A 25,913-nucleotide genomic window follows, 5' to 3' on the forward strand; every position below is an offset into this window, starting at 1 on the left:
GCTGTATAATCCTAAAAAAAATCATCTTAAAATATTCACGAGAGTCACATCAAACACTGGAAAGGATCACCACATACTTCGTGATAAAAAAGTTAGAGCACAAATATTAGGAGATTTAAATACAGCCGGATCTAAGTATAAATCATAAGTCCATTAACTATGGTCTCCCCTTGCCTCAGTTACCTATCTTCTCCCAGCCCCCATCTTTTCTTTGGAAAACTGAAGTAAATAACCTCGATGTAATCATTTTGACTTAATGATTAGAAAAACCATACATGCAAAGTTTGTATCCCAGTTGTTTGGTATTTAGAAAACCTGTAAGATACTGCCTCTCCCCATTGTCTTTTATTGAAACTACCACATACTAAAAAGCAGGTTATAAGTCATAAGGAAAGTTTTAACAGACTTTTTGGTTTAAATTTTGTAACTGTCTGCTCTAAGTGAATTTATCCTGTAAGATGCTTTTTGATCTCACAGAAGGAATAAATTACCGTCAAATCAATGAAGAATAGGGTTCAATATAGAATCTAGAGGTAAGGTGGCACCTGGGGATAATACAATAAGCGAAGGAAAACAAAAAGGGAAATCTGATTGAGGGGTCAGGTGCTATAGTTCCTAATTCTCAAGGTGCTACAGCTCCTAATTCTCAACTGTACCCAAGATTTTCTCCATTTTTCTTTTCAGCCTGCATAATGCAAATCAAGACAACATCTACAATGATAAAACCCCTTTAACAACTTAGGTCTAACTTCTTGAATAAGAACTACAATTGCCTTCATTTTTTAGGCTTAAATATTTCATTATACACTACCACATCTTTCAACGGTCATATACGTCAAGAAAGTACATCCAACACAAGTTCATTGGGTAGGATACCACCACCACTTTGGAACTTGGTGTAAGTATAGTCTATAATACAGAGATAGTTTAAGCAATGTACAAGTTTGGTAATAGCAAATGTGACTTTTTGTGATTAATGTTGCCTCTTTCTGTTTATCAGTGTTGCTAAACAAGCAAATAAATAAATAAAAGGAAGAAGCAGGCCCAAACCCAGTAACAATTAACTGTAGTCAACACACTTCTCTCAGGTATCAAATCAGTTGAGAAACCAACTCCCTGGAGATAAAGAGATAGAAGTCTCAGTGCAACAGAGGTAGCTACATGTCCTCAGGCTTTGGCTAAAAACATACAGACACCCAGCAAATACATGTCAGCACCTATGGGTATCCCGAAAATATTGTATTCCTGTGAGAGAAGCAATAACATCAACATCAGCCTGAAAAGCTCTCTAGAGAAGTTCAGAAGGATAGCCAATTAAGATAAAGGGTGTTTTGACATCTTTATAAAATGTTACATCTCAGGATACCACTAGGAGGAAGGTGGAATCACCATTTCATGAAATATGAGTGCTCATTCTATAAAGCACATTTAGGATACTATTATAAGTCTTTACATGAAAGCAGCTAGATATTTATTAGATATTTAGATTGTGTCTTGGCATAAGAGATTATTTATTGAAATTCAGTTTGTGTATTATAATGATTTGTACTTATACTTTAAATAATGTTTCATTATTTGAAAATCATTTTGAAAGTACTACATTATAACAAGGTAAGTGGTTGCTATTATTCACTCACATGCTTAGGGTGCTAATCAACCCATCATATATAATTATAGTGATAGAATTATTTTATTATTCTTGATTACATAGAGATTTACCATAATATGGGATAATACCTTTAGTGTATATGTGCAGAGTAAAGTAGAAAAGAAAAAGTTCAGATAATTAAACTTAACTTTGAAAAAAAATTCTTCCATTCTCTCTAGATGATCTTAAGAAACTTATGAGAAAAATAGGTGTAGAAGAAATAACTGGACTAGTTTATCCTAATTATGTAGATAATTGCCCTAAACTATGTACAATCAAGCTTAACCTCAATTCACTTGAGTTTGATAACAAGCGCAACCTCCAACATAAAAGCCAGGGTTTCAATAAACACCTGAACATAATCTCTTACTGAAGAATTCTCCTTTCAAAAACAAGCATTTTAGAAAGAAGTTAATTTTTATATACTTTCCTTTTTATTAATCTATTTCATAAAAGAAATCTATCTCTTGTGGAAGAGCTATAAATCATATCAGTAGTATATTCATTATTTTGTTTTTTTTTAAACAGCTATATCAGAAACTTTACCATTTATATTTTAATTCCTAAATGGACACTATTAAAACATTCAGGGGATTAGCCCTAAATCCTTTAACCCAGAGAGAGCCCAGGAACATTGGTAAAGTAGAAAGCTGCACAAAATCTCAACTCTCATCTGCAAATTTTCTTCCCATCTAATTTAACTTTGAAGCTTTTCCACTCAGAGATTTTACCCTATGACATCAACAAAACACTTCAATCAAAATCAAGTTACCTTAGCGCGGCGCAGTTCTCTAGATTACTAAAAAGGTAAAATGAGAAATTAATGCTCTTTTCATTACTTCCCTTTATTTTCTCTTGATGCAAGGCAGCAAGCCTGGATTCCAAAAGAAATTGCCCTGAAACATCACTATCCCCCAATGCCGGTTTTCATTCTAGGACACTTGCTTACAAACTAAGCCTTCTCCTGACATAAACAGTGACTTGCTGCAGTGCAGAATGTCAGTTTAGTCGGTTAGAACTTTCCATGCAGAAATTCAGCGCGGTGCAGCTCAGATCTAGCAGCACTTACCTTAATTGAAATATTCTCTGTGAATGAGGGGAGACATCAGTCAAATCAACCGTGAATGGGGTGGGGAGATCGAAGTTTTCAATCAACACTCTCCAAGTAGCCGCCTGCGGTGCGTCTTTTTCCTGTTTATGCTGAGCCTCTCGCTGTCTACGAGCACAAAAAGATAAGCTGAAATCCTTAGAGGTTCCAGTGAGTAAATGAGGACTAAGCGATGTTTCCTAACGGGAGATCCTCCGCGAGCACGCTGCGTTTCGTGGCTCCCTAACTGCTGTGATAGGCTCCTTTCAGGTCCCTGGAGCCGGGCGATAATCATTGACCTGATTAGCGGGGAAACACTCCCTGCGCGCACGCAACACACGCGGAGGGTCGGCGGGTCTCCTGGGGACTGGAAAAGGCTCCGAGGCCACTTGGGAATCTTGTCTTTTCCAGCCTGATGGATGAACTGCAACTATGCCTATAATTTGCAAGGAGATTAGCCACCGTGTTAAGCCATCGGAGGACTTAAACAAATGGGCTTTCTCCTGAGGCTTTGCAAGGTGCATTCCTGTTAGAGATCAGGTACAGTGAAACAATTAAGAGCCTGATAGAGCTGATTTGTAAGGAGAGCCTAAAGCTGAATGTTTAAAGCGATGTGATAAAAGAGATAGCTGCATTTGTCTTTGCTCCAAGCCTGGTGCATACTTCAACCCATGTCTATGTAAAATGAATTTAGAGGTTTATCACAGCCCTCCAGAGTGCAACTCTCCGATGTATTAAAAGTATTCATACTAAATAAGCTTGTTTGGCAGTTTCTTACAGATGTGAACACTCAAACTAAGGCATGGAGAATAGAGCATTGCTTGTGTCGTTTTTCAGATAGCATTTTAAGTTAGCAACAGACTTACAGAGACGTTTGCACTATACTATTAACCTGAGTAGCAAGAGAATATATTACATTGAACTGAATCATCTTTTCTATTATCAGTTGAAATAGTGATTTCTAAAACTAAAACAAACAAGAGTAGGAGAGCATCCAAAATGCAAAACATTTTTATATAGTCATGTGCCATTAACAACCCTGCTGATACTTACCCACCGACCACCTGAGAAGTTCAACATCTCGGACTTTAAAAGTTACCACTTCCCTGAAGAGATCTAATTTCTCCAAAAGGTCACATAACTAAACACGGAAGCCCTAAATGGTTAATTTTTGAAAGCCCTTACTTCTATAGGAGGAAATTACTCAAATAACATAAAAAGAACAGATGAAAAAAGTCATTTGCATGTCTTGAGGGTGAGAAAAATCTCATTGCCAGAGAGAAAACTGACAAATGTCCTCTCACAATGGTTTTGCGTGATATGTTCAGCATTTCTGCTTTTCCAAGTAGGTTTCACTAGGGACATATGGCACTCCCTTGATGTGTGTGTGTGTAAGGCAGACAGAAGGGGGGGCTGCATTTGCATCATAATATTTTAATATTAACATATATCTTAGGACAATGTCAAATTTCAGTAAAGGAATGCACAAAGCATTATAGAGAATTTGTTTCCCAAATAATTTTTTTAAACAGATTTCATTAAAATACAAGCTCTTTGTGGAACTTATTGGACAAAATAAAACTTCAGTGTAACTGAGTTGCTATAATAGACTAGACACTTGAACTTAAAACAGAGAAACTGGTGAGAAGCCCCAGGACAAGGGCTGAGCCTGTGTCCCTTGCAGAGGAGGACTCTTGCTCCCTCCACTGGTCGAGGGGGAGACCTGAAGGCAAAGAAACCCAGTCGATACACTTCAGGAGAGGGAGTAACTTCTGCAGCTGCTAAGCAGGAAATCCATTATCCAATTACAGACTGGCCTTAGAGTGTTCTGGTAGAAAAGAGGCTGCTTAAATCAAAATTGATGCACATAAATTGTAAATAAACAGTCAACAGGAAACACAACTGCAAATTCTTCTGTGAGGATCCTGACTCGTTGTTAACATAGCACTTGGAAATGAAAATCTGATGGATTCTAAGGTTCCCATGTTTGGGCGGTCATGCAATTAAAGCACTCTGTTCTCTTATTGGTCTAAAGCTCATTCTGAAGATCTTAAATAGTGACCTCTTCTAAAAACTTTCTAATTAAGATAGTGTTTTTTTTTTTTAACCCTATCCACTTGGAATTGTCGTCACTACTAACTTAAAATGCTATTTGAAAAACTACGCAAGCAATGCTGTAACAAGCATAGGCTAAGTTAAGCTAACTTTGTGCTATCGTAGATGGTTTCTATCTGGAAAGCCCCGGCTGCATACGTTTGCACTGATGCTATTTCTAAATGACGGGTCTTCTTGTTCTCATAGACTCCAAGTGTCTTTCACCTTAAACATTTTCTACAAAGAATATGAATGACTTTACAGTAGTCTTTTTAACAAATAATTGATTTTAGGTGGGAGTACATTCATGAGTAACAAAGTAAATTATTACTCATTGGTGGGGAGTATGGAGAAGATAGAACAGGCATCCTTATAGATACTGTATGTAAGTGCCTGCCATGTGTCACACGTTCTGCATGCACTCTAACTGTAGTTGTTGTCCCAGGCATCCTTAGAACAATCCTATTAAGCAGGCATTATTATTTTTTAAATTTTTATTAATTAAGCTAAGATGCTGAGAAGGTTACTAAATTTATCAGTGCCTCACAGCCAGTACAGAGCAAATCTAAAATTAAAACTCAGGTCACTTTAACAGTAAAATCTTCTTGCTTAGAAATTTCCAAACATTAAAACCAACAAGAACAACAACAACAAAAAATTCCTGCTTCTAAAAGAAGAGGAAATTTTCTTGTTTTTATAATGCGAAAAAAATACATTTGTATCCCTAAAAAAGTATGTATTGTAACTGATAAAATATTATACTATGAAAGTTTAGTCACAGTAAATAGTTATATATCTTTTAGTAGAAAAAGAAAACCAACAACAAAAAACTTCTTTAGCAAAAAAAAAAAAAAAAAAAATCTAGAATTTCCAAATGGTGTAATTTCATTAGCATGTGCGCACACACACATAGAATCCCTTTTGCGATTCATTCTTCCTCTTCTTCAAAAATTATACTTTATGTTTTTTAAATAGGAAAATGACCCTACCCTAATACATGTGTACGTCAAGCACATTTACTTATACAGTAGGCCACAATTTTGATGATTTCTGATATTTTAGTTCTCCAGCAGAAGTAATGGAACAGCAAACTCATAGGAATTGCGGACCTGAGAAATTAATTTCTAGCATGTTTTTGCATTATCTAGAAGTTTCTTAAACCTCACTTGAATTTCACCATTTCATATGCACTGCTGGAATTATGAGACACATTCATAATCTCACAGAGAAATGTTGTGACCACATTTTTTCAAGGCTTCTAATAAAAATTCTGTCTAAAAGAAAAGAATGATGATAACTCAAATTAATTCAGTCCTTAAACTTTGCCAAGAAGTTTCCCACCTATTATCTCATTTGATTTTTACGGGAATCTTTTGATATAAATTACGAGAAGTATTTTATTCATATTTTAATGATGGGGAATTAGGAAGAAAAAGAGCAAAGTAATTGTTCTTTGGTCTCTGATTCTTAGTGGAAAATCTGATGTCTTCCTTTCCAGACAGTGTTATTGTTTCCCACCATACCTAAAAAAATATGTTTGTCTGAGTCATGTTGCAGTCAATAAAGACTCAAACAGATATCTAAATGGAAGCCACTCTTTCTTCATTTACTTGGGTTTGTACTAAAGAGTAACAATTGAGATTATCATTTAAAGAGTGACAATTGAGATTATCATGTAATAATGGCTGGTAGGATGGTTGTGATTGATATGTACAGGAATTTCTCCACAGAGAAATATTCTGAGCTGGTTGGAAGGTTGTGATTGATATATACAGGAATTTCTCCACTTAGATTTCTTATATTTTTCTCATATAATAATAGTCAGGATCAAAAAAGCATTCTTGACTATTCCTATATTAAGACAATTACATAGATATTGGTATTATGATCCTTATATGAATCCCTTCTTCTTCTCTATGGACTTCAGATTCAAATATTACCTCCCTACATCTTTCTTGGTGATTTAATAATCAAGAGAAAGGAAATCCCCTAACATTAGTGTTAGTTGTTTTAAATTTTTAAAACAAATAAATAAATAAATAAGTAAAACAAGCAAGCAATCTAACGAAGTAATAACAAATTGACTTTCAGCAGTAGCACTGAGCTAATATTAACAAAGGAATGCTTGCTGAATACTACCGTTCTCATATATTATACATAACATTCTCATATATTGTACCTATTTCTGCTTATGTGTAAAGACAGGGGTAGAATGGCTGAAATCTAACAGCCTTAAGGTAAACTGTTCCCATTTTGAGGCCAGCTCACATGAGTGAGGCCAGCTTCACTCATACATACTCATGGGTTTGAAATACTATGAACTTCTGGAAATAAAGAAGGCTCAACTGGATATCAGAAAGCTTGGACCAGAGTCAAAATTCTGGAACCACTAGCTTTATAATCTGGAGCCATTTAAAAAAGTTTCCAGTTAATGGGGCACCTGAGTGGTTCAGTTGGCCAAGCGTCTGACTCTTGATTTTGGCTCAGGTTGTGATCTCAGGGTCATCAAATGGAGCCCCCATCAGGCTCTACACTCAGCACAGAGTCTGCTTGAGATTCTCTCTTTCTCTGTCTCCCTCTGACCCGCCCTTCCTCACTTTCTCTCTCTTTCTTTTTCTCATTCTCTAAAATAAATAAATAAATAAATAAATCTTTAAAAAAAAAAAACAAAAAAACAAAACAAAACAAAAACAAAAGGAAGAAGCTTCCAGTCAAAAATTTCATTGGAAAATATGAGGAAATTAGTATATATTATCTCAAAGATTTAGTCAGCTATTTAAATTATGTTATCCGGGGCGCCTGGGTGGCTCAGTGGGTTAAAGCCTCTGCCTTCAGCTCGGGTCATGATCCCAGGATCCTGGGATCGAGCCCAGCATCGGGCTCTCTGCTCAGCAGGGAGCCTGCTTCCTCCTCTCTCTCTCTGCCTGCCTCTCTGCCTACTTGTGATCTCTGTCTGTCAGATAAAATAAATACAGTCTTTAAAAAAAAATTAAATTATGTTATCTATTTGGCTAATAGTGTGGGATATCTTTTCAACTTAATTCAGAAATAATCAGGCAGCCAATAAGAAAAGATTATAAACAAATACACTTTTTCTCCCCTCTCCCACCCTGTCATGCCATAACAGTTTAATTTTATTCCATAAATGACATTATGGGAAAAATATTTTGTTTTTGTAGCTGAAGCAACTTAAGAATCAGCCAGGAGTCATTGATTTGAAATTGCACATGGAGTACGTGAAAAAAGTTGCTATTTTTTTAAGTAACTATAATACTTCCCTTTTAAAGGACATCGTTATTGCATTACATCTAGAATGGATCCTTAACTTATTTAATTAAAATGACTGAGAATTAAATTAGGAAACATAATTGAAAAATGGACATACAACAATAATATATTTTGTATTTTTAAAACCACATTTACACTTCAGTATGAAGTTATGTTAAAGTGAAACAAAAAAGCACAGTACATAATTAAAAGAAAAACAAATGGCTTTCAGTAGACACAATTCCTTGGTGTTTTACCTCTTTCCTGTTAGCTCAGATTTATTTTACTTTGTATCTTGTAGGTATGATTATTCAGTGTAAACAAAATGAAGTAAGTAATGAATACAGCCTTAAGACTATTAGAGTCAATTCATATCAAATTCACTTAAAACCACCGAAAATTCATGATGTCTAGAATTATGCCCATAAATTCCAAACCACACACACTTTAAGCAACGATTAAAACACAGGTTATTAAAGAAATGCATATAAAATACTACATAGTGAACAGTCTGCTTAATAGAAAAAGGAAAGGTGTGTTTATTTCTTTATTAAGCAGATATTTTGACTCTCTGTGGAGAGTCAGAAAGCAGGGACGTTCCAGTGATTGTAAAGTTATGGAAGGTAGAAACATCTGGAAGCGGTGAAGTGAAAAACAGTATCAGATCCATTTGCTGTTCACTAAAAACTAGAACAAAAAATATCCAATTTACATGGACCTCTTAATTTGAAACTATATATTTAAACTGTTTAAAGTCATTTCTGCTACCATGCATCTATTAACACAGTTAAAATTTAAAAAAAAAAAAGAAAAACTTAACATTACCAAGTATAGACAATGATACAGAACATCTATAACCCTCACATACTGCTCACGGGAATATAAAACGGTACAACCACTTTGAAACACATTTTGGTAGTTTTTTAAAAAGTTAAAAATAAGCCTGTTGTGTGATGCCGCTATCTCATTCCAATGTATATACCCCAAACAAGAGAAAGCATATGTCCATTCAAAGACTGATCCACGAATGATTCACTCTGTTCATAATAGCAAAAAACTACAAAAAATCCAAAGCACCAACAAGTACCCTCAGACAGTGAAATATTACTCATCAATTAAAAAGAACAAACTACTTATATACTCAAAAATCACAAGGTCTTTGTGCTGACTAAAAAGAACCAGACGCAAATAGGACACAAGTAACTGGTGTATTATTCCACTTATGAAAACTTTTAAAATATGGAAATTAAACCAAAGTGACAGAAGGCAAGAAAGTGATTGATGGAGGATGAGGGCACAGCAAGGGGTGATAAAAGGATGATGAAAATGTGCCATATCTTGATTACGGTGGCGGTTTCACAGTTGTACACATCCGTCAAAATTCATCTAATTTGCACTTTAAATATGTGCAGCTTATTTTATGTGTTACACTTCAATAAATTTGCAAAACTACACATCTTCCTCAATTGTTCTGTAGTAGAATATGACTGTAATTAAACTGCTAATGCTATATCACATCCATAATAAGATAACGGTGTGCACGCCTTTATTTCCTATTTTCCAAAGAAACCATATTTAAGATGGAATAAAATCACCTACTTTATATTTCTATTGGTTTCTTTAATTGTACATAGCATTCCTCATTCAATCATAGTTTAAGACAACTTTAAACTTAATGTCCTAGTACCTATCCAGATAATAGTTCAGTAAAATTTTACCAAGGGAAATAAAGTACCATTCCATTTCAAACAATGGCCACTGTGAAATGCTTAATTACTTCTTGATACACATATATTATTTTCCATTTATTTCTAACTTCTCTTTAATGTGAAATCTTATCATAGCTTATCTTCTGCATCTATGCCACAGTAGGTGACTCTGTTACAGGAAAATAATTGAACTTTCTCAGGCTCTAACTGCATTTGACAGGCCTTAAGCTGAAAATACTTTATGTAGCATCACAAAGCTGATGTGGATACACGGTGGCTCTAAAAGGTTCTCCCTCTTACTCTTATTTACTTATTTGCTAAGTTGGACTTTTTCTTTGGGTTTCATGGGAACTCCATTAACTTCTGAATACCATGTTTCCTCCCAGCCTCAGTTACACTGACTGTAACATGCAGGTTCCTCTCATGTCAACTTGTTCTTTTTCACTCTCAGCAAAAGTCAGTAATTTGCCACAACATAAAGAATAGGTAACTTCTATCTGCCTTGCTGACTCTAGTATCATTATTAGAAGAATTTAAACAATCCGCAGGAATACAGGGCTTGAACATATCCCAGACTGTTGGTGAGGAATCGGAAATAACACTTTTACTATCTCATGTACATCAACTACATGGACTTATTTTAATCATGGTGCAGTGGTAAAATATGTGATAAAAATAGCAGGAATTTGGGTGGCTCACTTCCCTGGGATTAAAAAAACACAGCAGCATGGCAGGAGAAAACAGTACTGTGAACCCTTGGGTTAGTTGCTTAAACCACATTTGTCTCCATTTCCTCAGACAAGAAAGGAGGATAAAATAGTGTAAAATGAGTTCATGGCCGTGAGGGAATAGGATTAAATGTCTTAGTAGACATGTACTACCCAAGAGGTAACTAATAGAAAATAAGGGCTCAATAAATATTAGCAACTGTTTTTTGTTAAATAGGCAATATACACACTATGAAAACCCTAAAGAAAACTTTGTTTTTAATTGTAATGATTATGTCCAATTGGATGTAGGCTAAACATGTCATACTATTGTTTTGTTTTATATTGTGAATCCTGAAGAATTTTTTTTCTCATTAAAGATGTAAAATAAGATCATATATTCCATTTTTTGGCAATTTTATTACAAAGCATAATAATAAATTGCTGTTGGACATATAAACTGCTACTAATTTCAAGGGAATGATTTTGACATTTGCAACAAAAATGTTACAAATGACTCATGACTCCAGAGATGCTATTGAGAAAATTTTGTGTATTATGTCACTGTTTTTAATATTGAAAAATTGTATATACTAATGTATTGATTAAATATAAACGAGAAAATTTGATAAACGAATGTATCCTTAACATCATATCAACATATTTTTAACATGGGAAGTTTTCACAGTTTCTTAATAGGAAAAAACAGATTATAATATACATAAGTCTATTTACACATTTTTAAAGGAAGATTATGCATCATGAGAAACTAAGGTTTTTTTCCTTGATGAGATTAACATTGGAGTTTTAGTAGGCTCACTTACCAGTTTCTGTATATAAGAAGTGTAAACTAAAGAAAAAGGAAGAAAAAGGATAATCTTTAATTTATTTACCCTTCCTCTTCCAATTTTTTGTTCCTCTTTTTTTTTTTAATGTCTACATAAATAAAGGGGAAGGGGCTGGCTATACCTCCTTAATTTCATACGGTTCTGGTTTAAATATTTTAAGTTAAAGAGATACATGACTTCTTTCAGAGTAGATGTTGATTCTGGCATAGGTCTCTCATAAGTCATCTCATTCCAGATGACCCTGGAAAGCATCAGCTGGAATACATCAGTACCAACTTCTTATGGTTGACCAGTGGTATGAGCTGTATTTTCATTTTCTCTCTGTCCTCTTTCATCAAGAATGGGTAAAAACCAATGAAACAGATTCCCATCCCACAGGGAAACAGATCAGCTGCCATGGAGGGGTGTGGCTTCTAGAAAGAAGCCTTGGTCAGAAAAAAATATAAATATTCTGGTATTGAGCAAAGTCCCTCCCATGCTTTTGCGGAATCTGCTTTTCACTGTTGAATGAGCTCCGGAATGGCCATTGTACTGAAGGGGTGAAATCTGAGATTTGCGGTGCGCTCTGGAATAGAAATAGACAAGGAGCCCATTTCCTTTCATTTAGTTTCAATTGTTCTCCAACTTTCTATTACAAAATTTTAGGCAAGTATAAAAAAAAGACACGGTATTGATAGACACCCATGTTTGCATCATCTAGCTTTATCATTTGGCTATGTGTGGCCAATCTTGTTCCCTCTATATTCTCCGACTCTGTTCTTGGATAGATTTGAAAAAAAAAAAAAAAATCCCAGGCGTGATATTATTCCATTTGTAAAACCTTCAGTGTACCATGTAAAAGATAAGGGCTCCTCCCCCCATCCCAACATATCCAAAATATCATTAACACAGTGTGTCTTCTCTGGCTTTGGCTTTAAGTGACTAATACTAATGCGCCTACCGTGATAGTTTAGTCTAGCTTACTACACTTGGACTGCAGTTGTGTTCCCTTAGTAGTATAGGATGTTAATATTATTTTATTGCAGTCCTCACAAAGAAGTTAGCCAGCCAATAAGATCTTCAACTTGATTCCAGAAGCTATCACCCCCATTTCCCAACATATCCTATCGATAGTGGTTAAAAACAGCTGAAGGTATATTATTCATTATAAAGCTTAATAATTGACATGTCACTCATTTGTCAAGGAAAGCGCCATAGTCCTCAGTTGCTTATTGAATAAAATGTAAATTTCTTGCCTATAATTAAAAATTCACGTTGATCCCAGAGTCCTGGGATGGAGCCCCGCATCTGGCTCTCTGCTCAGCAGGGAGCCTGCTTCCTCCTCTCTCTCTGCTGCCTCTCTGCCTACTTGTGATCTCTGTCTGTCAAATAAATAAATAAAATATTTAAAAAAAATTCACCTTGATAGTCCTATACAGTGACTTCCAACTATTCCAAGGAAACAGCGAGTCTCTTTCCTCTAATTGTTATCATAATATAAGTTCCTGATCTCTAGATTTTTATTCCTGGGTCTTATCTGACTTCTTTCCAAACTTCAACATTGTGTATTTATTTAAAGGACCTATACTATCTGACAGTGCTCACAGTATTTAATGTAATTACTAGGTACAAAATAGACCCTCAGTAAATATTTGCTGAACACACAGTATAATGCCCTATTGAACAAAATATCGGTTTCCTATAACTGCACATGTTTATGTGTTCCATCCCTTCACTGTTCTGTGTAAAAGCAGCACGGAAAACTCTTCGGGGAATTAGACTTCCAGATGCTTCCACCCTGTTGGGTATAGGAAAAGCTATCCCAATTCACCACACCAGAACTCTTTCATTCAGAGCAGTTATCTCAAAGGGGCTACAAAGCAAGGACCATTTGCCTTTATCACATAGTGTTATTTTTCTTATCTAAAGACCCAAAATTAGAGGCTTGATTTCTAATGGAGAAAACCCTTGTTATTTTAAGGTGCCATTTTATGCAAGTCATCTTTCATCATGACAAAACAACTTCACAATGAAATTGAATGTTTTTCAATCTTACTGTGTATATACTCTCCTCCCCTTAAAAATGAGTTGTTTTTCATTTCATAAAATTGTCATTTTAACTTATTTTTTACTAATTTTAACCTCAGGGCTATGGATCTGAAAATATAAGAATTATATATTATTAATAAACATTTCTTGAGAAAATTAATATTTCATAATTTATATCTTCATTTATAATTAAAGCATACAATTCATTATATTAATGACAGAGGACAGACATACAACTAGCTGCAAGATGATGGACTGTGGTAAAACTAAGTTGTTATATTCTGCTTTTAGTGGCTTTAATTAAGAAAAAATTCTCATAATTATGAAACATTCTAAAGCATGATCGTTTAGCAATAATTTAAATACATAAAAAATAAAATAAGAATGGGGGTAACCCTTTTACAAATAACTTGAAGTAATTCTAATTATTCCAGAATCATTACACTATAAACTTTATGTTTTCTCTCTGATACTTAAAATTAATAGGAAGACTATTAACCTTGTTCTGGTGAATTTTGATTGCCTTCAAAGCAAGCAACTTGATGGAAAAATTCAGGCTTTTCTGAATTGAGTTTTGGCATGGTCGTTGAATGAACATCTTAGATAAGGATTTGTATGGAGGCAGCCTTCTCAGGATCATCTACTCAATTCAATTTTAGAAAAGCCAGGAAATACACAGGCTGATCAAAGGTGTTAAAGATGTGTTAAAATTCTGATGTTTTAGGAGTAAATACTTAATGCTCAGGTCTGAGGTTTGGTAGTGAGCTTAAGTGACTCAGGGAAGTGGAGCCCTGAAGCTGGCTGAAGTTGAGGGTATCTTTAAATTGCCCTAAACTGAGAGCTGATGTAATCTCTTGACCATGCAGAAGACGTCAAGTAAAAACAAAATTTTTGTAGTGTAACGCAAATATTTCTGCTTAATTTAGATGGACATCTTTATGAGGGATTTTTGCTGGAGTGGTTCTCAGACAAAGTAAACACGGGAGCCCTGTTTTACCACTGGGCTTCGTGACCTGGCATAGGACATGGCAACATCCACTAAAAGGATTTCATTCTTAGGTTTTCCATTACACTTCCTGACTATTGCTGTTCAGTAAGCGAGTGAGATTTATGGTAGCTGTGTAGGTAAAGGGGAATTCTTATAATAGGAACTTGGCCCTAATCTATTTGGAATTCTGTGTTGCGGCTTCACCCACACTAAATGCAATGGCCCCTCAGTATTCCAGGACTACGGAGGAGGAGATACGTCAGAAGACAGATAGACCTTCCAGTTAGTGTGGGAAGGGCTACGAAACACTGACGTACCTCTCAAAGCTGGCTCGAGAGGCAATATCCTGGCAATAAAAACACCATGCCTGAATTACAGAGCGAGATGAGGGGTGGGTGTTTTCCAAACCATTGGACCATAAAGAGAGTAAGTCCGATAAGAGGGGCATTCCAGAACGAACCAACTATTATCAGGAAATTCGTCACTGCCAATGGGTGTAAGCAGGTAAGAGCTAATCAGGGACATAGGGCTATCCCAACAACTACTTCTTAGCAGGACCTCAACTCTTACAAAGAACTAGGTTATGGAAAGTTTTTGCTGGCTACGGTATTTAGATTAATTTAGGATAAGTTTCCTCAAATGAATAATGTTAGGAATTGGCTTATTGGGGATTGAAATTCACCAGTTACTCAAAGCTTGTTCTGAAGCCAAGCTCGATGTGTACGCTGATTCCATAATATGTCCATTTTATAGTGTTACATACTTTTCAAAGAGATGGCATGCATATTATTTCCTTTGAGAATTACTGTATGTACAGGATGAGTAAATCATACTATTATGTTCATTTTGCAGGAGAAGAAATCAAGGCTACTATAAATGAAATCCAGCCTCCCTAAGGTCACACGGATAATAACTAAAAACTGTAAGCTAGACTTCAGGTTTGCTGACTCTCCATTATTCTATATTCATCTGACATACAGTTTGGCAAAGTGGCTTCTTAAAGGACAAGATAGTAAGTGTTTTAGAGTTTAGAGCAAAAAGGCAAAATTAAGGATATTTTGTAGGTACTTACAATAATTTAAAATGTAACCATTAAAAATATAAAATCTTTCTTTGTCGTCTATACAAAAATAGGTAGTAGGTCAGATTTGACACATAAGCCTTAGTTTATTAACCCCAACTATACCAATGCTGGCTTAAATAGTTATTGGCAATTGCAACTTAGTCTAATAGTGATGTGTTGAACATTGCTAGAGCACTGAGCATCTCTTTTACTCAAACTGTGTTTTGTATAGAAGAAACTTAAATAAATCCTGACTTACACACAACACATGAAATAACAGTGATATCCATAAACTTATGAAATAGTACAAATAATTTCTATATTTTATGCACCATAATATTTTTATTTCAGTTAAACTCTTGTCAAATCCAATCTCTTTCAAAGTAAAATTATCATGACTTGTAGTAAAACAAATTTATATTTACATTTTTTTCTCCATAGTTAAAATTTGTAGGTTGGAATAATCACAGAGTATATCTTATAGCACTTCCAAAAGTAGAACCAAAGTCATTTAGTCATTCTCCATCATAACAATATGGTTGTGCACTCTATTCCAGACAATGATGACCTTATGACTTTTTTTGTGATAATGTAGAAAGGAATTCTAAGCTTATAAACATACACAAGCATAGCTCTTTAATATGTTCCCCCCCCAGGATAAAATTAACCTAAGGATGTAAGCCTTGGAAAAATACTTCAATTTTTTACTCAAATATAAGTAAATGGGAGAGTTTTATTAAACATAATAACAAGGAAAATGTCAATATGCTCTTTCATATCACCATTAAAACCAATCATTTTGTCTTCCCAGTTTTCCAGGTCTTTATGTTCTCTATCAATAAATGACAGCAATTGTTGGTATTACAAATGAAATGACATTTAAAAATCACTAAAAAGGATTATAGCTCTGCTATGAGTTTTTAATATTTTTTATCTGGAAATTTTTAAGACAAAGCCATTGCTTTTTAGAGAAAAGTTTATTGACTGAACATTTTTGTTGATAAATGAATGACCTTTTCTTTTTCCTATCATTTGTACATGTAGATATTACCTAGGGAAGAGGAAGTACCAATTTGTCATTCTATAGCATGATATATGGATTGAAGTAATCTCAGGGAAGGTTTGGTATCTAAATTTACATGAAAAACATCAGATTCTCTTGGAGAACCAAGGTAACTACAGAAGTGTGCCAAATAAATAAGCGTCAGTTTCTATATCCTGCCATATTCAAGGTCTTCCTTTGGAAATTGGGCAAACATGGCACTGAGTAGAAGGAGTATGCAGGAACGTGGCACTTTGTGTTTGACCTGAAACCATTTTACTACCCTGACTGTGGACACCAATAAGTAGCTCCAGAACTTGAAGTGTGAGTTGGCTCTGAATTTACTGTAATGGCAAAATGAAATTATAAAATATATAGAGATAGCATTATTTTATTCCATGATGTCTACCTATTTTGTTCATGGAAAAAAAATGAAAGTGGATGATTATTTCTAAAATACCATGATTGTTAAGTCATGTACAAGGCCACCAAGCACTTGCTCACACACTTCTGGTTGGATATATCTGACATTGTAATATGCATTTAGGGAAATTAATGTTAAAAAGAAATACTGTTTTCAACAGAGTGTGGTAGAATGACACTGTGGAAAGAAAGCAGATCACTTAGTTTAAAAGTAAAAACAAGAACTAGTGATGGTGTTTTTTCTGTCAACTTGGCCAGGTGATAGTCACCAGCTCTGTAATCAAATAGTAATCTAGGTGTTGCTGTGAAAGTATTTTGGACATGCGACTACAGTTCATAATTAGTTGGCTTTAAGTAAGGAGATTATCGTAGATAATTTGGGTGGGCTTGATTCGATCCCTGAAAGTCTTAAAGAGCATAGACAAGGCTTCCCTGGAAGGAAAGGAGGAAGGAAGGAAGGAAAGAAGGAAGGAGGGAAGGAAGGAAAGAAAGAAGGACGGAAAGAATAAATTCTGCCTGTAGACAGTGGCTTTGCCTGTGTCCCAGAGATGCAGCCTGCCCTCTGATGGCCTGCCCTACAAATGTTGAACTTGTCCACCCAGCTCCTACATTTTTATAAGCCAATTCCTGGCAATAAAATTCTTTATATATATATATATATATATATATATGCGCACCTACTGGTTCTTCTTCTCTGGTGTAACCCTAACCGATACACCTAGACACTCACTTGATAAAAGACGTAAAAACTTTCTGCAAAATTCCCAAGGGAAAGTAAATCTTTTATAATGTTAACATCAAATACATATTGGTTTGCTAACAATAACAACAACACAAATGTAGCAGCAACAAAAACTAAACACCTCGGGATCAAGAGTATAACATGAAACAGAATACGGAATAACAGATTCAGACATAGATTACTAACTAGGTTTAGTTGCGAAAAAAGAAGTATGGATCCCTTCTTTCCAAAAATCTCCCTCCCCCCCTTCCTTAACATTTCTTTTTATGTTCAGATGTTTGCATTACTGAGATATTTACAGCAGCAAATGCAAGTATAAAGATAACTCTGCAAAGGCTAACTTCTCTATCCTCTGTATTCTACACCCCTCTTTTGGGTGAATTCTACAATAATCCCAAGGTCCCTCACTCTTTTATAATAGCAAAATAATTTTTGCAGATGTAATTAAAGTTGCAATTAATAGTAAATAATATTATCCTGGTGAGCCTAATCTAATTTATTGCACCATTTAAAAACAGAACATTTTCTCTATTAGGGGACAGAAGGGGAGGTCAAAGATTTGAAAAACGAGAGAGCTGTTTCTGGCTTAAAGATAGCCAAGACCCTGTGTAAAGGATCTACAAGTCGCCTCTCGCTGAGAAAGACTCCCAGCTGCGAGTGAGAAAATAGGAACTCAGTCCTACTGCAGTGGGTAATTTCTTCTGCCAAGAACTTGAATGAGATTGGAATTCGACTCTTCCCTAGATCCTCCAGATAAGAGACCAGCCTGGGTAAAACCTTGAGTTCCACCTCGTGACCCTGTAACTAAAGAGCATAGTTAAGCCTGCCCAGACTTCTAGTACACAGAAATGTGAGATAAAAAACAGGAGTCCATTTGTGCTACAAAGTTTGTTGTAATTTGTTACACAGCGTAGAAAACCAGCATCATGCCTTGCAAGATACTCGAGTCCTTTCAATACTCTTGTATCACAGTTTATTTCTTCTATCACAAGTGCTCAGTACCCTGCCAGGCACATATGTGCTCAATACAAAACAATTAATCACATGAATGAACGGAATGCCACAGAAGACCTAACAGCTGACCTTTAGTGACTTGACTTAGATTAGCCCTTTTTCCCAATGTGTTGACTCAATATAACACATGTAGAAAAAAAGAGTAAGGGGTGCCTGGGTGGCTCAGTGGTTTAAAGCCTCTGCCTTCGGCTCAGGTCATGATCCCAGGGTCTTGGGATTGAGCCCCATATCGGGCTCTCTGCCCCGTGGGGAGCATGCTTCCTCCAATCTCTCTGCCTGCCTCTCTGCCTACTTACGATCTCTGTCTGTCAAATAAATAAATAAAATCTTAAAAAAAAAAAGAGTAAGACTGGATACTTCCAGTTTTTAAGATAATACTCATAGATAATATGTCAATAGCCATATGCATTCCTATTCTATTTTAATTTTTGATATGTGACATGTTGTACATTTTTTAATGTATCCAAATTAATCAGGACTAGGAAAATTGGGTTAATATAGAAATACCTCCCAATTGCCTTCCAGTGAATTATAAAGGACTTAGATGGATCTAGAGTGGAGTTGTCCAGAAATCTGGGCTGTCCCTAATTCATTCTAATTCCAATATGGTTAAGTATTTTGCTTCATTGGATCAGACAAAGTATATATTATTTGGGGTGGAGGAGAGAAGGAGGGAATACTGGATACATATGATACTGAACACTGAATACATCTAGATACTGAGAGATCCAAAGATTAAATAATCAAATGAATCATTCTATATAGGCAAATAAGTTCCCATATATATTTTTTTTAAATTAGAAACATTAATAGTGTCTTAGTTTCTAGTATTTCAGAAATAGTTTGAGCAATGAATGTTTGGTTTCATTTTGGACGGATCTCCCCAGAATTTCTTGAAGTTAATTTACAAATTACTCATAGTGAGAATTTTGAAGAAACAGTTACATTTGAAACCTCAACTAGTATTATTTATTTATTTTCTCAACTAGTATAATTTAGCTTCTCTGAGAACATTCCTTTGTGTGAGAAAACAGGACACTTCAGTACAACAGACATTTTATACAATTATTTATAATGTATTCTCTTTCATTTGTTCAAAACACTGAAAAACTTCAAAAATGCTAAAACAAAACCTGTGGGAAGGTTAGGATTCTCCAGTCCTGGGACTGCCTGTGTCGACATTCTAAGATAAACACTTATGTGGTCATAATGGCCCCATTAGGCTGGGAATGAAATGAGAACTCCAAAGCTGGAAGAAGTGAGTTAAGTTTTCAAAACCTTTGTTTTGAAATTCACAAAATAGGGAAAACAGTCCCTACTTTAAGATCTTTAGCTTCAGTTAACACATTCAGGAAAGCTTCAGTAGTACTTAGTTCTTAATAAATGGTAGCTGTTATTGACTATTACTATTAATAATATAGCTTTAATAACCAGTAGCAATATTTTATTTAAAAAAAATAGATGCAAACATAAAGGGATCTGAAAAGGACGTTGGCCAAATGTAATTGTGAAGTAGAAGACGTGTTCACATTTTAGACCATAGTACAGGCATTACTTTTTTCTGTTAAATAATAAGAAAACTGAGCTTTGCACAATTTCAGTGTTACTATATTAACATTTATTAGTGGGTAGAGTACTTTTCCAAAGGAAAAATGAGATTATCTCTGTGTGTATAAACATTTTCCTTTATGCTCTGTGAAAAAAAAATGGATAAACAAATAAATAAACACATTACTCATTTTTCATAAAGGAAGACTGAATCATTTACTCTCCTGACCTGTGATCATCAAAAGAGGAACTCAATTTCTTATCATGTAATATACATTTTTATCAAAAGCTTGAGGAATTACTCTTCTGCTCCCACTAATGAAAACATAAGCATGATTTTAATTAGCCTGAATGTACCCTGGAAAAGCACAAATCCCTTAATCAGATATGAGAGATGAATGCTGGTCACCACCTCTACATGCCAAATTTATCATAACCAAAAAAAAAAAAAAAAGAAGAAGAAGAAGAAGAAGAAAGAAAGAAAGAAAGGAAAAAAAATACATTCTTATTCTTATTCTTTCTTCCAATTATTTCTTCTAATGAAAATTATAGTTTCCATAATAAATACAACAGAATTAAAGAGACAACAAATTCATCAAAGAAAGCTTTTGTTTCACTATATATAAACCTGGTTTAATAATTATATTAATAAAACTGGTTTTACAGAGGGTATGTTTAAGTTGTCCATTCATAATTACAGACACAATAATTCTTCGGCTGAGTAGATCTTCACAAAACTACTAGCTTTTAGTTTTTATTTAAAGATTTTATTTAATTATTTGACAGACAGAGATCACAAGTAGGCAGAGGCAGGCAGAGAGAGAGGAAGGGAAGCAGGCTCCCTGTTGAGCAGAGAGCTGATGTGGGGCTTGATCCCAGGATCCTGGGATCATGACCCTAACCGAAGGCAGAGGCATTAACCCACTGAGCAACCCAGGCGCCTCCAAACTACTAGTTTTTAAAAAACTTCACACTATCAGATTTATAGCAGCAGTTATTATCCCCTTCTAGCAAATTTGCAAACCTTCTCCCTTAGTATGTTCACTGTCATTATAAGGGGCTTTCTTCTTTTTAGTAATGCAATTCCAACTTTCTCTGGAATCGTATTTTTTACGTGTATTCCATTCTCATTTTTTGGAATGAAAATTCATACTGATACCCATTCTATTTAATCACCTTTCTCTCATTTCCAGGATCAAATACACATGCAATTTAAATTTACTTCATTTTCTCTGCTTTGGCGAAAAAAAAATTAGTAGGTATTATGTCTAAAATCAGAATTGGGCTTTGTTCCCATATTAAAAGGACACAAGAGTAATATCAAGTCATAGAGATTACATGACTGTCTCACATGGAATGCCAATTATTCAGTTATTTGGCAAAATGTGTTTTGTAATGGTGTTTGGGATTTTGGCAAATTAACTCCCTGTTAATTTGTAAACTTTCAGGTATTTCTCCCAAAATAATTCTAGATGATCACTTTTGATCTTTTAGAAAGCTTTGCTTGGTTTACCTTACAATTAAGCCTACATCTGAAATGTGTGCCCTTATAATGATTTCCCCTTCTTTATCTACAGTTCATTCAGTGCCCTAGATACTCTCTACATTTAATCCGTCAGCAGAGTCAAGAATACTAGTCTTAATGCCCTGAGTGCACACCCTGAGCTGACTCTTTGGATTGCCCCATACATACAAACATGACACTATTTTATATCCATGCTATATTTTAAATAAGGTCTATTTTGTTGTTAATTTTTAATCTTCCCAAGTGACATCTTAAAGGTTAATGAAAAATTAGTGAAAAAAGTAATGTCTGTTGATAAATGAATGAGAGTGTGACTATAGATATACTGATTAGAAACTCATTTTGAGACAATAATTTAGAAATTTAAACATAAAGTGTACTGCTGAAAACTACTTGGCTGTTTTGGATCAGAATCTTAATATGTTCCCAAGAATATGTAGAAAATACACACACACACACACAAATGTACGCATGGAAAAAAGAAATTGCAAAGAAATGCTTTCCTGCTTTTCCATTCTTTTCAAGGACAAAAGTCAAAGCAAATAGTAAAGGACGTTTATTTGGGCTACCATTTTGTTATGGCACAATACATAATAATGCTATATTTGTTTTTCCAATAATCTTAGTATTACATTAGAATCAGACAGATTGCCCTGTTCATATTCTTACTCCTTCCATGCACCAGAAAATAGATTCATGCTAAAGTAGTTTGTTTTGTTTATAAACTATTGTCACAAAAATGAGAGTTCATAATTCTTTAATAGCCAAGATGATTTATAGGGGGAGACTGCACAAAACATGCGCACATCTCTTTCACTTTTTCAACCCTGTTGTAAGAAATGGGGGAAACACTAACTTATCATCTTTAGTAGATTTATGAATAAATAAAATGGAGTAATAATAGTAAATCACACCGAAATGGTCATGTTAGCGTGTTCTTTTACTGTTTTCAGATAAAAAGGCCATATTTTGTGGCTCGAATGTCACACAGAACATTGGGAAAATAAGACTATATAAGTAAACCCTGCTTTTTGAAAGTTCATGTCAGGTCACTTTACTTTTAGAATGACCACAATTAGTACCTGATTTGATAACTAAAAGACATCAGAAGAGGACTTTTGCTTTTATGAAAAAGAGAGAAGACTGAAAATAGTGTTCCCCATTTATTTTGCAATGAACTCCTACAGAGGCAGTGCATGCCCTGAGCCTTGAGAGCGGCCCCGCCCAGCTCCTTCCCTGGACCCACTCTCAGCCATCCCAGCATCCTAGCCCCAGAGCTTTGAACTCTGTCTGTGAGCATCTGTGCTTTAGCTCCACTCAGTCCTTGCATCCATTAGCAAGATGTGTGTAAAATATCAGAACAGACTAAAATAGGTCCTTTCGGGGGCCTGGGTGGAGGGGGTCCTCAAAAATTTTTCCATATAAATTAATGGGTCTTGCTTCTTTAAGTCATTTCAGCTTATGAAAGCTTTTATAGGAAGGCTCTATTTCAGATAGCAGGGAAACCTGGATATCCTTATGATAATAATATTGATGATTCTGTGTGTGTGTGTGTGTGTGTGTGTGTGTGTGTGTGTGTGTAGGTTACACATGTCAGGTGAGCTGATTTCTTTTGAATATATATATATATATATATACACACACACACATACATATACATACATACACACACATACACACACACACACAGAACCAATTTCATCACAACCATGAAATTGTGATCTATAGACCCTTTTCCATTTTAATGTTTGTGTTGTATCAGTATGTAACAGAATTATCTGGAAATTAACACTAAAGAAGAAAATCCCCACTTTACAATAGTGATTATGCCTTATAAATGGGACTGAGAGCTTTGACTAGAGAAATATCTATTGGTTCAAATTTGTCTCTGTAGGATGGGATGTGATTAAACATAGAATGTAGAGAATTTATGAAGAATAACTATGGTTTTCTTAATTATTTTAATGTTTTTTTTCTTTCTTTTTAATTTAATGGGTATTCAACAAACTGTTCATTAGGGGATTCTATGTTTAATACTATTAATAAAATTAAATGAAAAAGATATATAGTATCATTAAAATAGCATGTAAGAAAAATGTTAGTACTAAAACAACGCTTTATTTAGTAGGTACCAAGAGATACATATGAAAACCATATTTCAGAAGGTAAATCTTTTATTGAAAACTACTACACCATGAGGGATATTTATCCCTTTTTCCCTGTAGAGGTATAAAAACCAAGTTTGTTATTGTTTTAATCATAAATTATACATTTTATGGGATATTAAAAGTAGTGCCTAAATAAACGGAAGAGAAAATTTGCAAAAAAAAAAAATTTAAGTTTTACTACATATGGAAACAAAAGCAAAGCTTTTGTTTGACCTGCCTGAATTGCAATAATATAGTCAACCACCATTATGAATGCATCATCTATATACCACTCAAAAATAATTACTAAAATGAATGAAGGGGAGTTGAGAATTTCAATCATACAAGAGAAAAAAAAAAGACAAATTTCTTGGAAAAGCAAGCACATAAACAAGAATACAGCTATTTTAGAATATATTTTCGAGATTCCCTAAACTTTTAATTAAAATAGGCACTTTGTTTTTGGTATAATCCTTACATAACCTGTAAGGATTTGTCATTTACATTCTTAAGAACTACAGAAAAAATGTCCATTTCACTGCATTTCATAAATAGGATTGTATTAAATAACTGAAAGACAAAAATTACTATTTTGTTTTGTTTCCAATTTGTTTAGTTGATATCATGTCATTTTTTAAAAATTCAAAGCAACAGAAAACCTCTTCTTTGAATTGTAATTATTTTCCAGAGAGTTGTATGTAACAATGGTATTTTTTAAAAAACTATTTGGAAATATTTCCTATATAACCCTGGAAACAACTTTGAGTAACAAAAGCGCAGAACCGTAAGTTATTTCCTGGAAACAGTGGCAAAATAAAAATTTAAAGACCTATAAATGATAGAAAGTATTTGGTACATTAAATATAAATGCCCTTATTTCCTACCGATAACTACCTAATGAACACAGAACCACTGCATCTAGTAGTGACCTCTGGGAGAACATCAGTGACATCAAAATAATGGTTAGTAAGATAACATTACAAATTTCTAATGGTTGGTTCTTCCAACTGAATTATTTCCTGTATTGGAATGTGATGCTGGAAATGGTTATTTTAATTTCTAGATGGTTTTAATATCTTGTAAAAAAAAAAGAAATACTTTATCTTCATGGTTGAGAAATATCTTTCTCTTTCTCTCTTCTCCCTTACCCCTCCTCCTCTCCCTCTCCTTTTCTAACTTTCTCAGCCTATTTCTTTCTTAGAGTTCGAGTAACTATACCTTAAATTCAATATATATTTATTGAGGTTCTACTATAAGAAATATCCAGCTTCTTCTGTATGTGGGTATCTTAAATGATATTTAGGGACCTCGTGTGTGTGGCAAAAAGGCAGTTTTGCTCATGTACAAGCCCCTGCATGTTTCAACCACTCTAACTTGTTAGCTTGCTACCATGTCCAGTAAACTAGAAGCATCATCTCAAGTCCACAGTTTGCTAATAAAAATGTCATCAGTAATTCAATGTTACTGCTGTTTTACTGTTTGATATAAAAATAAAACAATATTAATGTGAGTGATCAAACACCAAATGCCATTTCTTCAGAGTCAGAATGGTGTTTTATAGATAGACTCTCCTAAGGTACAGTATTTTTTGAACAACATGAGCAGCAACATTTTATCAGTGTCATGGTTATATTTTTGATAGTGAATGATATAAACTGGGACAAGAAAAACTAGATAAGGCCTATAAATTTCAAGACAACACACAGAAATGTGACTCGTATTTTACAGAAGTTTAGTTGGAACTAAATTGGTTGACACTATTCTGTTCTATACTCATGGTAAGCACACTTTGATGTGCACCCAAGTGTCAAAATCCCATCAGTTGAAATAATTGTCAATCTATAGTCCCAACAGTGCCATTTATTATACATCTATATGATAACTATGGATTAGTTTATACAAAAAAGAGTGCATAAAATGTCTACAATTTTACAAGCTGATATGGAAAATTTTGGATGAAGAAAATAATAAACATGACGACAGTTACCCATTTCCTTTAAATAAACAAATTTGTAGGTTTTCAAACTCCTTTG

At 34.5% G+C, this 25,913-nt stretch overlaps 1 protein-coding gene across 3 annotated transcripts in view; it reads right to left on the bottom strand.

Moving 5' to 3' along the window:
• Positions 1 to 25,913, bottom strand: part of CDH12 (cadherin 12) — a 985,149-nt gene that overhangs the window by 369,580 nt on the left and 589,656 nt on the right. For 2 of the 3 annotated variants that reach the window (XM_032861910.1, XM_032861907.1), the window contains exon 3: positions 2,718 to 2,864. The exons of the other annotated variant lie outside the window; for it this stretch is intronic. The gene's annotated coding sequence lies outside the window, so the exon portion shown is untranslated. The remainder of the gene's footprint in view (positions 1 to 2,717; positions 2,865 to 25,913) is intronic. 3 annotated transcript variants of the gene reach the window in all.

The sequence above is a fragment of the Lontra canadensis genome, unplaced genomic scaffold (genome assembly GCF_010015895.1).
Source record: "Lontra canadensis isolate GAN:19392208 unplaced genomic scaffold, GSC_riverotter_1.0 scaffold22, whole genome shotgun sequence".
NCBI classification, from domain to species: domain Eukaryota; kingdom Metazoa; phylum Chordata; class Mammalia; order Carnivora; family Mustelidae; genus Lontra; species Lontra canadensis.